The following is a 15,068-nucleotide window of genomic DNA, read 5'->3' on the forward strand; positions in this document are numbered from 1 at the left end:
GTCTCTAACAGCTTCTGAAAAAAATTCTGATGGAAAAAAAACCCAAATCATTCCGCCATTTCCAGACAATGAAAATCCGACGACGGGGCGGGACCACTCCTTCCACAAGGTGTGCTCACAGGCGAAATGACGTCACCGACAGGCGTGGAAAAACTCACGCATGCGCACAAGGGTTCAAGCTTGTCTGACGTGAAAACATATGAATCAAATCCATATAGTTAAAAAATAAATAAAAAGGTACGATACTTTATGGACAGACCTCGTACCTTCGCCAAGATTTAAAGGAATAATTCACACACATCTATTTTTAAATAGGCGTGATTTGGCTTCAATTCAATTAATTCAACTCACATTAAAATGGAGGAAGCTCCAAAAATTTGTTCAGATATTCCACCTCAATATCCATGTGTATTTTTCCCTAATTCCTTGTTTTTGTAGCATTTTTATTGGTATTGGTACAAACCGTCCTGACTGTGTTAGTGGCAAAAAACAAAACAAAAACAAAAAACAAACGAAAAAGGTAGTTTGGGTTTTGCGATAAAATCTCTACCTGAACTGTGTTCTCTGCTCCTGGAGCCTGCTGACTGCTGCGGCAATGTGTGTTTCCACCCTGCTTGTTCCAGGACTCGGTGCTGGAGCAGAAATGCATGAGTCCTGGAGAAGTTGGAAGAGAAGCGTGCGGTCTGATTCACTGTGCAGCTCTGTGTGCACAGATCAGTGAATCCACCTGCTCTGGTTCGTCCAGACCAGAACAATAAAGTCCACTTCATCATCAGACAGATCACGCTCTGGTTCAGACTGTGATGACGCACTCCGCACTTTGATCATCTGAATGCAGTTCAAAAAATGAGAGAGACTTGATGCACTGTTCCAAGATGCCTGATTATTTTGACGCACTAAATAAATAAAAACCATACCACACACCAACTACACACACTAAAACACTCCACCACACACTAAAACACACTCCAAGCATGGCAAATATCACAACTTTCAAAACTGTTTGTGTCTGCTTTTCGCTCCACACAAAACCACACTGTTCTTCTCTCAGCAAGCAAATAACGTGGATTGGGGATCATTGTTTGTTTGATAATATATTTTACACCAGTGACAAAGTCCCATTTGCAAAACACACACACACACACACACACACACACACACACACACACACACACACACACACACACACACACACACACACACACACACACACACACACACACACACACCCATGTGGGGTCTGTGTGTTGTCATCAATCCCACGTGGAGTTAGTGAGTGTGATTGGTTAGCTTCTGCATTTTCCACCAATGATAACACCCCTCTCTCCTGCTGCAGTTGAGGGAGTCGTATTTCATTTCAGCCCTCTTACTCCTGCAGCCAAGAGGAAATCAGTCGTTTTTGCTGTGGCTGTCTGCAAAACACGGAGCGAATATGATAATAGTATCCCTCCCAAAAAACTTCCGTAAGTTATTAATCATAATTCAAGTTATACTTGGCCTATTAACAAAATTTAAAAAGTGGTGTGGACGTTGAAGTCTCCACTTTCAACATGCATTCAAACAGACACTCAGAGTGGATCAGATTTTGTGCTATGTCCGCTTAATTAGGTCATGTGACTTTTGACACAAGGGTGCGTCATTCGACTTGAGAGGGTTAATATCTATATATTTTTTTTCATGATATGGACAGATTTTGTGGTTGTTATTGTTTAGAATATTTGTATGCTGAAAAAAACAGCCTAATGGTGCAAGAATGGCTCATTTGTATTAAATTCCAAACTTATTTTAAATTCTGTGCGTAAAATATCAGGATGTCAATGATTCTCACTTGGAGCCTCATGTACAAAGGCTGCGTATGCACAAAAACATGCCGTATGTCTGTCTCCACACCACTGTTCCAATGTATCAAAAGTGAAAGGACCATGGAAATGTGCGGCGTATCAAAAAATCCTGGCTGGCATACGCATGTTTCTACAGCTGTTGTTCCTCTGCGACATGTAGAGGTGATGCTAGGAACCGTTAATAGTGTGAAAACAAGAAGTTATCAGAGTGATGTGCACATCAATGACACACTTATGAACAATTAACACACCCATATGGTTGAAATGACATGGTTGGACATAAAAGCATGTGCAAAGTGCTGCGTAAAATGACATTTACAAAGGCTGCGTTACCGTTAGAAGACCTTGCTCCGACATGAGCATATATTCAAGGAACGAGAGTATTTACTTGCAAATGACGATAATTGGCTCATAAGCCAATTTCATTTACCAAAGCCAGTGTCACTGGAGTTGTGTGCAGAACTGCTGCTGGGCCAGAGTGCAATGCAGTGAGGAGCCAGGGGTTGTCTGTGACCACACAGGTGCCGACCACGCTGGGTTTCCTAGCAACAGGGGCATTCCAGCGGGAGCTGGTTGATCGGCCAGGAGTGTGCCTGTCAACCTTGAGCTGAGCAATACCAGCTGTGTGGAACGCAATCATCCAAATGTCTTCCAGGTACATTCCATTCCATTACAGTGCAATATGAATATATGGCTAATTCGTTTTTGTTAATAGGAAAAATTTTCATTCCATCAATGTTCAAATCATAAGTGATGTGCAAATGCACCTAACTAACATCGTGGCTATAGGTGGCCTGGTTCAACGCATGACTCATTCAGCCCAACTAAGAGTGTGGTTGGGGCAGCCTAGTCTCATGCTTTTTTCATGCTCCTGTCACGAGATGAGTGACATGCAGGTTTTTTTTTATTTTAGTATTATATCCCTAACCTCTTCTCCTAACCCTAACCATAACATAACTGTCTCCTTTCCCCTAACCCTAGCCATAACCCCCCAGAATCTCTCCCGTGTCACCCCACATTTTGTACCCTTGTCTGGCACTTGGGTGATGAATAAATAGTTTACTCACATAATTGTTCCGAATGAAAACCAGCGGTCACTCGGGAGGAGCTCGGAGTCGAGCCGCTGCTCCTCCATGTCGAAAGGAGTCAGTTGAGGTGGCTTGGGCATCTTTTCCGGATGCCCCCTGGACGCCTCGCTGGAGAGGTGTAACGGGCACGTCCCATTGGGAGGAGGCCCCGGGGAAGACCAAGGACATGCTGGAGGGACTACATCTCTCAGCTGGCTTGGGAACGCCTTGGGGTTCCCCCAGAGGAGCTGGGGGAGGTGTGTGTGGATCGGGAGGTCTGGGCGGCTTTGCTTGAGCTGCTGCCCCCACGACCTGACTCAGGATAAAGCGGAAGAAAATGGATGGATGGATGAAAACCAGCGCAGGCATGTGCTCATTCAAATATGTATTTTGTTATGATTGTTATTATTTTAAGTTTTTGTTTCTTGAGCGTGAAACTACAGCTTCTTAACAGGCCCCCTGTGTTCAGTATTTGTCAATAAACATGTGTAATGTTTTGAATGTCACACATTGTTGGCTGTGTCACCCCTCAATTTAATTTCAATTTATTTCATTTATATAGTGCCAAATCACAACAAAGTTGCCTTACACTCACAAGTAAGGCACACGGGTGACCATTTCATTTTTATTTGACAGGGTACCAAATAAACTATCCCTGCATGTCTCCACGTCATCTGTAGCTCATACTCTGTATAATTTCTTTTATTTCTGTGTTCATGTTGACTGATCTAATGGCGGAGAATTCCCACGGCTTAGTTACATGGATTTGAATATTTAAATAGGAGTGTGGAGAAGGAGGAGCTTGGTGCATGTGCGCTCAATTCCACCTTCAGTGGGATGTAGAAACAGAACGTGTATGTATCCATGTGTACGCACACTTTGATACATCTGAATATTTTTGCACTTACGCAGTCTTCCTGCGACCGTGAGGCAGGCTGAGTCTGTGGACATTTTTAAGTCAAGACTCAAAACCTATCTTCATTTTCATTTCATTTCATTTATTTCATTCATTTCAAAGAAAATAAAAAACAGAAAAGCAGAATCAACAAAACACCACAAACCACTGAATGAAAAGGAGCAGTTTAGAAGAACAAGTCTTATATACTCTGCCCCCTTTTTTACAATACAATCTCACAAAGCATCATCAATTGACACACAAATAATTACATTTCTATGATTTTGTCACATGCCACCAACTTATTTCCTAATTTTAACCATTATTTATAAGATTACACCCCTAACAGATTACATTTTAAACTTCAAACATTCTAAACATTATTAACAGCTTACATTTTAGCTTTGTAAGAGTCCACTGACCTATTTCATAGTTTCATACTTTTGAAATACATCAAGTTTAATATGTTTTTTAAATAATTTAAGCGACCTTGATTCTTTGATTTCTTTGCTGAGGTTGTTCCATAATTTTACACCATTGACTGCAATACTCCGTTCCTTTATCTTGGTTCTAAATTTTGGTTTCTTAAAGACTTCTATGCCCTTCAAATTATAACTACTTACTCTTTTTTCAAACATATTTTGAACGTTTATTGGTAAGGTATTGTTATTCGCTTTGTACATTGTTTGTAATAATTTCAAATCAACTAAATCATGAAATTTAAGTACCCTATACTTAACGAACAATGGATTAGATGGATCTCTAAATCAACTGTTGCTAATCACTTTTAAAGATCTTTTCTGCAAACTAAATAAAGGTTATGTATAAGTTATACATGTTGATCCCCAGATTTCTACACAATAAGTCAAATATGGAACAATCAATGAATTGTACAATAATAATCCATAATTATTTAATGAATATTTAACTTTATGCAAAACAGCAATGGCTTTCGCTATCTTTCCTTTTATGTAGTTTATATGTGACTTCCATGCAAAATTCTCATCAATCATAACTCCTAGAAATGTTGTTTCTTTTACCCTTTGAATGTCCATTCCATCTATTTTTATTGACACCTCATTTTTTTTACTCTGTCATTAAACAATATGAAGTTTGTTTTATTAAGATTAAGTGACAATCTGTTTGTATCAAACCAATATTTAACTTTTTCCAACTCTGTATTTATCACCTGTACTACTTCCTGTATATCTGATCCAGAGTAAAATAATGTTGTATCGTCAGCAAATAAAATGCTACGAAGTACCTTTGACACATTCACAAAATCATTAATATACAAAATGAACAGTTTAGGTCCAAGTACCGATCCTTGTGGTACGCCACACATAATATTACACAATTCTGATTTAGTATCATTTATCTGAACAAACTGTTTTCTATTTTCTAAGTAGCTTTTTACCCATTGCAATCCCTCTTATTCCATATTGTTGTAACTTATGAAGCAATCTTGAATGATCGATAACATCAAAAGCTTTTTTCAAATCAATAAAAACACTTACAAAAATAATCCTTATTATCTATTGCTGATGATATTTTCTCTGTTAATTCCATAATTGGCATAGCTGTCGAAAGTTTTGTTCTAAATCCATACTGAGCATACTTTAAAATATGATGTTTCTCAATGAATTTATCCAACCTTGTCACAAAAACCTTTTCCATAATTTTAGAAAACTGTGGAAGCAATGACACTGGCCTGTAATTTGAAACGTTATGTTTGTCTCCATTTTTATATAATGGGACTACCTTGGCAATTTTCATTTCTTCTGGAAAAATTCCTATTGACAGAGACAGATTACAAATGTAAGTGAATGGTTCAATAACAGTTTCTATTATACTTTTTACAGTCATCATGTCTAAATCTTCATAGTCAGTTGATCTTTTGCTTACACAGTTTTTTACAATATTCCTTATTTCATCTTTTTCCACATTGTCAAGGAAAATACTATTGACCGTATTTACAAAAGTATTTAATTTATCTTCTACTATTGGTTTATTTCCCACCAGATTTGATCCCACCTTTGAAAAATAATCATTAAACTCATTTACAACTTCTTTTATGTCATATATCTCTTTATTTTCCTTGACAAGGTAGTTCGGAAAAGTTGATTTCACTCCATCACTTTCCATCACCCTTTTTATAATTCCCCATGTTGCCCTCATATTATCTTTACTCTTATTCAACTGTTCACTATAATAATCTTTTTTTGTTTCCTAATTATTGTCAATAGTTTATTTTTATATTTTTTGTATCTGTATTCTGTTTCCTTTGTTTGCATTTTTAAAAAGCACCTGTATAAATAGTTTTTCTTTACACAAGCGTTTTTTATTCCCTTGGTCAGCCATGGTTTATCTACTCTTTTCTTACTAGTTTTTATTAATTTACAATTTTTATTATATGATTTCATCAATATTTTCAGAAATGAACTATATGCTACATTAACATCACCGACATAAACTTCTTCCCAATTTAAGGTCATAATTTAATGCCTCTAAGGCTTTTAATGACTTATCTCTTTTAAAGTTTATATCAGTTTTTTTATGCCTATTTTTATATTTAAATATTGAAAAAACTGGTAAATGATCACTGAGATCTGTCATCAATATCCCATTCTTAATAATTTCATCTGTTCTATTTGTGAATATATTATCAATTACAGTTGCACTTTGTGATGTAATTCTGGTTGGTTTTGTTATCAAAGGGAATAAGCCCAAGCTGTTCATTGAATTCACAAAATCACTTACTCTTTGGTAAGTGGAACTTTCCACATTAACATTAAATTCTCCACATACACTCAACAAAAATATAAACGCAACACTTTTGGTTTTGCTCCCATTTTGTATGAGATGAACTCAAAGATCTAAAACTTTTTCCACATACACAATATCACCATTTCCCTCAAATATTGTTCACAAACCAGTCTAAATCTGTGATAGTGAGCACTTCTCCTTTGCTGAGATAATCCATCCCACCTCACAGGTGTGCCATATCAAGATGCTGATTAGACACCATGATTAGTGCACAGGTGTGCCTTAGACTGCCCACAATAAAAGGCCACTCTGAAAGGTGCAGTTTTATCACACAGCACAATGCCACAGATGTCGCAATATTTGAGGGAGCGTGCAATTGGCATGCTGACAGCAGGAATGTCAACCAGAGCTGTTGCTCGTGTATTGAATGTTCATTTCTCTACCATAAGCCGTCTCCAAAGGCGTTTCAGAGAATTTGGCAGTACATCCAACCAGCCTCACAACCGCAGACCACGTGTAAGCACACCAGCCCAGGACTTCCACATCCAGCATGTTCACCTCCAGGATCGTCTGAGACCAGCCACTCGGACAGCTGCTGAAACAATCGGTTTGCATAACCAAAGAATTTCTGCACAAACTGTCAGAAACCGTCTCAGGGAAGCTCATCTGCATGCTCGTCATCCTCATCGGGGTCTCGACCTGACTCCAGTTCGTCGTCGTAACCGACTTCAGTGGGCAAATGCTCGCATTCGCTGGCGTTTGGCACGTTGGAGAGGTGTTCTCTTCACGGATGAATCCCGGTTCACACTGTCCAGGGCAGATGGCAGACAGCGTGTGTGGCGTCGTGTGGGTGAGCGGTTTTCTGATGTCAATGTTGTGGATCGAGTGGCCCATGGTGGCGGTGGGGTTATGGTATGGGCAGGCATCTGTTATGGATGAAGAACACAGGTGCATTTTATTGATGGCATTTTGAATGCACAGAGATACCGTGACAAGATCCTGAGGCCCATTGTTGTGCCATACATCCAAGAACATCACCTTATGTTGCAGCAGGATAATGCACGGCCCCATGTTGCAAGGATCTGTACACAATTCTTGGAAGCTGAAAATGTCCCAGTTCTTGCATGGCTGACATACTCACCGGACATGTCACCCATTGAGCTTGTTTGGGATGCTCTGGACCGGCGTATACGACAGCATGTACCAGTTCCTGCCAATATCCAGCAACTTCGCACAGCCATTGAAGAGGAGTGGACCAACATTCCACAGGCCACAATTGACAAGCTGATCAACTCTATGCGAAGGAGATGTGTTGCACTGCATGAGGCAAATGGTGGTCACACCAGATACTGACTGGTATCCCCCCCAATAAAACAAAACTGCACCTTTCAGAGTGGCCTTTTATTGTGGACAGTCTAAGGCACACCTGTGCACTAATCATGGTGTCTAATCAGCATCTTGATATGGCACACCTGTGAGGTGGGATGGATTATCTCAGCAGAGGAGAAGTGCTCACTGTCACAGATTTAGACTGGTTTGTGAACAATATTTGAGGGAAATGGTGATATTGTGTATGTGGAAAAAGTTTTAGATCTTTGAGTTCATCTCATACAAAATGGGAGCAAAACCAAGTGTTGCATTTATATTTTTGTTGAGTGTGTGTGTGTGTGTATATATATATATACACTCAACAAAAATATAAACGCAACACTTTTGGTTTTGCTCCCATTTTGTATGAGATGAACGCAAAGATCTAAAACTTTTTCCACATACACAATATCACCATTTCCCTCAAATATTGTTCACAAACCAGTCTAAATCTGTGATAGTGAGCACTTCTCCTTTGCTGAGATAATATACACACACACACACACACACACACACACACACACACACACACACACACACACACACACACACACACACACACACACACACACACACACACACACACACACACTTTGCACTGGGATACCAATTAAGTAATTATTAAGAAGACAATCCTCATACGGCTGAGGGTATTTTAGCATTGTGTTTATATTTCATAATATCAAAGCTTATGAGCAGATTAGCAGCAGCATTTAATTTGCCTTGTACATGGAAAATCTTTGATAAAATTTTATTTTACTTCCGGAGAAACTTTTTCTCTGGTGATCAAACATTAATTTAAATTAATAATTTTTCATTATTTTTGTATTTTTTTTTTTATCATGAATTTCCTCAGGAAATTTTATTGTAATGTGTTTGTGTTAAAACTGTTCAATTTTGCTTTAAAAATTGTGTTCAATTATATTGTCGTATCTGACTGTCATATTTCTATGTGTTTAAAGACTTAGTGTTTTGTCATGTGAATTTCCTCAGGAAATTTATTGATTGTAATGTGTTTGTGTTAAACTGTTCAGTTTCGCTCTTAAAAATGTGTGTTCAGCAAATTGCATTGTCATATCTGACTAATGTCGTACTGAGTCTTCAAACCTGTGATTAAAAGCTTTATATTTTTTTTTCATAGGAATTTTCTCAGGGAATTTGAGAGTAATGTTTGTTTTAAAACTGTCCACAGTTTTGCTCTTAAATATCATAAAGTATTATTAACTGTATGTAGATGTAAGCTGAATTTATTTTTGCTCCTAAAATGTGTAGTTGGTTGTAGATTAATAGATGAATGTTTTTTAGGTTTCATTATTATTTCTCAAAGATTTATTCTTTTGTCTGAACATCTTTTGGAGTAGTGTCGGTGGTATGCCATGTAAGAAATCTTTTGTAAAGTTGAAAATTTTTCATTTTATGTGCTTTTTTATTTTTGAGCATGATGTTTAATTCTGTAAAGATGAATACCATCATTAAATCTGTAAGTGATTTCAAAAGTTTCTGCATTATTGATTTTCTATGTGAATTCCATGAATACATTGCAAGTTACTATTTGAATAAAACCTGTTGAATTTTAAAACATTTATAAAGTTTGTTTTACGTCATTTTTAGTTCTCAATAGGAAAAATCACAAAAAAATTGTAGATATATTGAGCAGGAACATTGCACGAACATCATATGAACAAAGAATGATGACAGGTAATGTTAGCATTCGAACATTCTACAAATGTTCATTTAATGTTCTAGTTCAACTGTTCACATGATGTTTTTGAACATTTGTGAACGTTTGTATAATGTTCATTGAATGTTTGCATGCAAACATTACCTGTCCTCATTCTTTGTTCATATGATGTTCATGCCATGTTTGCAAACGTTCTCATGCAAACGTTCAATGAACATTCAAAGAATGTTCAGTTTCCCGGTGGGTAGTTGCTAATTAGAGCTATTGTATAGTCACTAGCCTATAGCAGTCTGCCTCTCAGTAGGAGGGGTCTGGTTAGGTTTAAAACTCCAGCTTTTGGCTTCTGTTTTATTCTTCTCTACAAGAGTCAGACAGAAGTCAGACTTCCAGAGCAAGAATTTTAGCTGAGGAAGCTTCTGCGAATTGAAGCGAAACGTCCTCGCATCAAGCAACCCAGTCCATTCGAAGATTCAAGCTTCTCTAGTACAGCAGAGCAAATGCAACACCGCCCCTGCTGCGCTCATTCTCCAGCCAATCTCACGCTCCATTGTCTCCTCACTTATGAACAAGACCCCAAGGTACTTGAGCTCCTTCCCTTGGGGCAAGACCATATCCCCTACCCAGAGTAGGCAATCCATTGGTTTCCTGCTGAGAACCATGGCCTCAGATTTAAAGGTGCTGATCCTCTTCCCAGCCGCTTCACACATGGCTGTGAACTGATCCAGTGAGTGTTGGAGGTCACAGGCCGATGAATCCAACAGGACCAAATTGGTCTCAGGCGAGAGGCTAGACTAAGTATGGTTCACAAGACACCATGACAAAACGAAGCAGAGGAAATGTCAGCCGGCGCCTGGTGGCTGGGCTTGCCACGGAGCCCAGTCAGGCACAGCCCACAAAGGCAACGTGGACCTTCCATCTCGACCCTGTGGGATCAGCACCCACACAGGGAACCACTGGTGTTGGATGCACTGTCCCATGGTTGGCAGTGATAGTCAAGGGCCTCAGTGGATCAGACCTGGGCGCAGGGGCTAGTACTGGGGTGTGGAACATCACCTTGGTGTGGGGGGAGGAGCCGGAGCTTGTGTGGGAGGTGGAGCGAGATACCTATACTCCAGTGCAACTTATAGTATACAGTGAGACAAATAAGTATTTGATCCACTGTCAATTTTGCAAGTTGGAGAGGACTGTAATTTTTATCATAGCTACACTTCAACTGTGAGATCAGACCCGGCGCCACGAGGGGGCATTTGGGGGCGACGCCCCCTCACGTCATCAACCTCGCCCACTCGGATATGAGAGTTGTCAAAAATAAAAAAAGAAAGAAAAAGAAATACTGGAAAATATAGCACCTCGCAGTTTTGCGGATATTTTTAGTCCAATTTTGCATGCTTTTTTTTTTTTAACAGCGCATTGTGCTCTGCATCCTCATCAAGCAGGCTGGTGTTCTCGCGAGATGACGGGACACCTGTTGTGGCACCGCGAAGGGAGAGTACGCGCATTGTGTTCTGTGTGTCTGTTTATAAGAATCTTCTCGCCCAGAAGTAAAAAGAGCACCAACAACTACCCATAACTGTGTTCTTCACTCGGAAAAAGACACCTGCAGCGAGGTGTGAGTGGAAAAAGGCACGATAGTGGCACTGTGCCAGGACGAAGAGGCGCGATTAGAGGAACTGTGAAATACTGGTCAGTCACTATTAATAATTTCTTATGTGTCCCTAACCCTCGTAGGTTGATCATTAAAATTAAATTCGTTTATAGGAAAACGTTCTATTTTTATTTCTCAAACAAATGTTTGGGCCTGAAAACAGGTTTGTCTTATTTTTCTACTAAGGTCTGAACTTTGAGAGTGTTTACACACGAGAGAAAAGTGAGAAAATGTTAATGCCTGTTTGAGAAAAGTGTATAGTGTGTATTGAGGGGTTTTACAGCCTTAAAACGTCTATAATAATTGTAAAAAATAACGCTGACTACTTCACGGATTTCGCCTATTGCGGGCTATTTTTAGAACGTAACTCCCACGATAAACGAGGGACCACTGTATATCTACATGAAAGGTTTATGTGGGGTTAATCTACTGTCTCGTGTTGTTTCTCTGATCAGTTGTTGGTTTGGTTTTGTGGTATGCAGGAGATCACTTGACCGAGGGTCTATACGTTCAAATAATAATTAAAAAATACTGTCATCCCTCTTTACTCTTAGTCAGTCTCTTACAACGGTGTAGCCTAAATACACAAGCTTTCTAGGAGCGTACCCAATTCATTATGCACGCTCAGAGGCAGGTACCCTCCGGTGCGCACTTTTTGTGTGTCTGTGTGGGGGGGGCACCCCCTGTGATAAACTCATCGCCCCCTTAATATTTTTTTCTGGCGCCGGGCCTGTGTGAGATACAGAATAAAAAAAAAAAAAAAAAGCAAATCACATTATATGATTTCTAAATAATTAATTTGCATTTTATTGCATGAAATAAGTATTTGATACAAGAGAAAAACAGACCTTAATATTTGGTACAGAAACCTTTGGTTGCAATTACAGTGATGTTTCCTTTAGTTCTTGGCAAGTTTTCCCAGACTGCAGCAAGGATTTTGGTCCACTCCTCCATACAGATCTTCTCCAGATCTTTCAGGTTTTGAGTTTCAGCTCCCTCTAAAGATTTTCTATTGAGTTCAGGTCTGCAGGATTTAAAACTATGACGGCACAGTGTGTTACAAAGGTAATCTTTGCGACTGTGGTCCCAGCTCTCTTCAGGTCATTGACCAAGTCCTCCTGTGTACTTCTGTAACAAGGTACACATGCATACATGAGTTCACCCTTAACATAGGTGGTTGAAGCAGGGGGACTGGTGGGCACCACCCTGCAACAGCCCCCGAGGTGCAGACCAGATTTTTAGTGCAAGAACTAAGCACTTTCCATATTCCTTATTTTGAAAATTTCTGCACAAGAATGCTGCCTAACGTTAAACGTAGTCCTTACACATTTCACATAATTATCCCCTCCTGAATGGAGCAGTACTTCTCTAAAGAAGACAGAGCGGACGAGCACACTCAGGGATCTGGATGATCGTGTAAACTAGGCAAACTAATTCATGAACATGCTATGTCAGTGGTTCCAAACTTTTTTCCTCAGAGACCCCCTACTTGTGCCTAGAGCAAACTGGACCCCACCCACCCACACACACCACTGCAGTGGTTCAGTCAAAATGTTTATTGGCAAAAACTCACTAGTTATCTGAAACAGGGACAGTTTGCTGCATATCCAAATGCATGTCATGTGAACAGCTACAGCATATAACAAGAACTATAATAAATAGTAATGCCCTGGTCCCACCGAATAATACACAATGAATAATGAGCCATGTATCATGTTTTTTTTTTTTGGTACGAGTGGAGTTATTAAACAAACGTGTGAGAATAGAGGCTCTTAGAGGCAGAATATTCGGCTAACAAGGCTCATCTCTGAGGGAGGCGCTAATTTCAAGAAGTTCAAAATTTTGCAAAAACAGCGTGGGACAGTTTGTGTACGGGTTACTACGAGGACAAATGAGGATGTTAGAAGCATGTTAGTGGTGAGGACGAGGCTGTTAGAAGCCCACTATCCAAGCACCTGGCGGCTACGAGGACAGGACAGGCTATTTTGGACAGGCTATTTTGGCTCCGCCCTCTCGCATACTTCGTCGTAACAGTCCCACTTGCTTTGTGAGCTGGATATAAAATCATTATTTCGTAGCATATTTGATCATTTTCTGTTAGAGTTTGGATGTTCAAAACACGTCTAATCACTTCTGGAATCACAGAGGACCGTTTCAACTGCTGCTTTTCTTTCTCTTTTTCCTGTGCTGCATGAGGTGGAGAAGCTATTTGGAACAGTCTAAAAGGTAATTATTTGTAATAGTTATTGTAATAGCTTTGTAAAACAGTTGCATGTTCATTCCTTCTTATGACTAGCTATAAAAGTATGTTTATGATAGATTTTTACATCTTGTTTATAATCGCTCAGAAGAGCTGTGCTGTGTGCATTGATGTGCTCACTTGCAGTGTTTTTTAATTGTTCATATACGTGACTTGTTATTTGAATAATCACTGAAATTTCTGACAAATCTATATGCGGCTCATTATCCATGGCTTTATTATTCAGTGGGACCAAAGCTTAACAATAGCAGTCAGTAATGATTTTGTCTTTGTTTTAAACTCTCATCCTGTTCAACCACAAACAAAAGGCCACATTTAGCTTCGACCAGTGATTTCTCTCTGTGTTTGGCTTGATTCTACCTCACGTTGCTCTCTCAGGACTCCTTAGGTTTTCTTCAGTTCGCCTCTGTTTTGGATTGTATGGTATTTAAAGTTACTTGGTGAACTTGTTTCATAACGTACGCGGTGCATTTGACAAGACAGAGCTGAAAACGGCTTGTGCTGTGTCAGTCACTGCCGCCACTCTGGTTGGGTTTTTTGTTAGTTTTTTTTTAACGTTTGCTTGCTCTTAGTTTGACTGGTGACATCAAGTCAGTTGGAAAACTTTGTACTGAACACTGTGTTTTTGAGAAGAATACAGTGAACAAGGCTGACATATTATTTCCCTGATTGCCATCACTGGATGTTTGCATGAATCACCAAGTTCATACAGATCATTAAAAAATAAACAGTCTCACAACCTCTGTCTCTCCCTCTCACTCAGTCACACACACACACATGCACACAGACACACATGCACAGACACCTTAACATTGTTTAACTTTGTGTGGAAAAAAATGCCAAGAATGTTAGGCAGTAAAAATAAATAAAAATCATAGTTCACAGTTTGATCATAAAATTAAAAAAATAATAACAATAATAATGAAAGTTGTGTTGAGTATGACAAACTTGTTCATGCATGCTTAATAGTTCATAATTTCCTACAACATTGAATGTCAATTCTGAGACTGTTTTGTTACTCATTCATACACTTAAGAATATTCATGTTCTGAGTTCATAAAAATTTGTTCTGGAAATAGTTCTCTTACTTTTGTGATCAAAATCATTGATTTGAATCTCAATTTTGAGGCTGTTCTATAAATAGTTCCTTTACAATTGTGATCAAAAACATTGAATGTCAATTCTGAGGCTGTTCTGTAAATATTCATTCATACACTTAAGAATATTCATGTTCTGAGTTCATAAAAAACTTGTTCTGGAAATAGTTCTCTTACTTTTGTGATAAAAATCATTTATTTGAATCTCAAATTTGAGGCTGTTCAAATAAACAATAAATATAGCAACTTCTGATCAATCCATATCAATTTCAGACTCAAAATAATGTACTGATTTAAGCCCCACACATTTCCGGTTAAACAATGCCCACTTTCGGTTTAGGCCCTGCCCACTTAGAGTACAGATACAGATAATTCAGATGGTTGAACAGATACAGATACAGATAGTGGTGTACTCGCTCATCCCTAGCAGGCAGTGGCTTACAAAAAC

At 39.0% G+C, this 15,068-nt stretch overlaps 1 long non-coding RNA gene across 2 annotated transcripts in view; it reads left to right on the forward strand.

Moving 5' to 3' along the window:
- LOC117509284 overlaps nucleotides 1-11,317 on the forward strand; it is a 35,894-nt gene extending 24,577 nt beyond the window's left edge. For both annotated transcript variants that reach the window (XR_004560359.1, XR_004560358.1), the window contains one exon: nucleotides 11,307-11,317. This is a non-coding gene — a long non-coding RNA (uncharacterized LOC117509284). The remainder of the gene's footprint in view (nucleotides 1-11,306) is intronic.
- Nucleotides 11,318-15,068: the final 3,751 nt, after the last annotated feature.

This window comes from Thalassophryne amazonica, chromosome 4 (assembly GCF_902500255.1).
Source record: "Thalassophryne amazonica chromosome 4, fThaAma1.1, whole genome shotgun sequence".
Lineage (NCBI taxonomy): Eukaryota > Metazoa > Chordata > Actinopteri > Batrachoidiformes > Batrachoididae > Thalassophryne > Thalassophryne amazonica.